General features: G+C 55.4%; 1 protein-coding gene across 1 annotated transcript in view; it reads left to right on the top strand.

The window, feature by feature from the left end:
* Positions 1-204, top strand: part of ADAM12 (ADAM metallopeptidase domain 12) — a 109,507-nt gene that overhangs the window by 105,214 nt on the left and 4,089 nt on the right. The gene's annotated exons all lie outside the window — the stretch shown is intronic.

Raw genomic sequence — 204 nt, 5'->3', positions numbered from 1 at the left:
GCATCTGGACCTGCTGACTTGAACACGTCCAGCCCCTCCAGAAGCTCTCTAACCCGACCCTCCTCAACCTTAGGTCTCAAGGCGTTCCCCTCAAGTCCATCTTGGAACACGGTGGGGGAGTCCCAGTCCCTGCACAAGAAAATGGAGGTGAAGAATTTGTTAAAGAGGTCTGCCTTCTCCTCTGGCGCAACCACCAGATTGCCC

Source organism: Alligator sinensis, unplaced genomic scaffold (assembly GCF_000455745.1).
Source record: "Alligator sinensis unplaced genomic scaffold, ASM45574v1 scaffold193_1, whole genome shotgun sequence".
Classification (NCBI taxonomy): Eukaryota; Metazoa; Chordata; order Crocodylia; family Alligatoridae; genus Alligator; species Alligator sinensis.
Note: the sequence above shows the minus strand (reverse complement) of the source record. Positions and strands in the feature narration are given on the sequence as shown.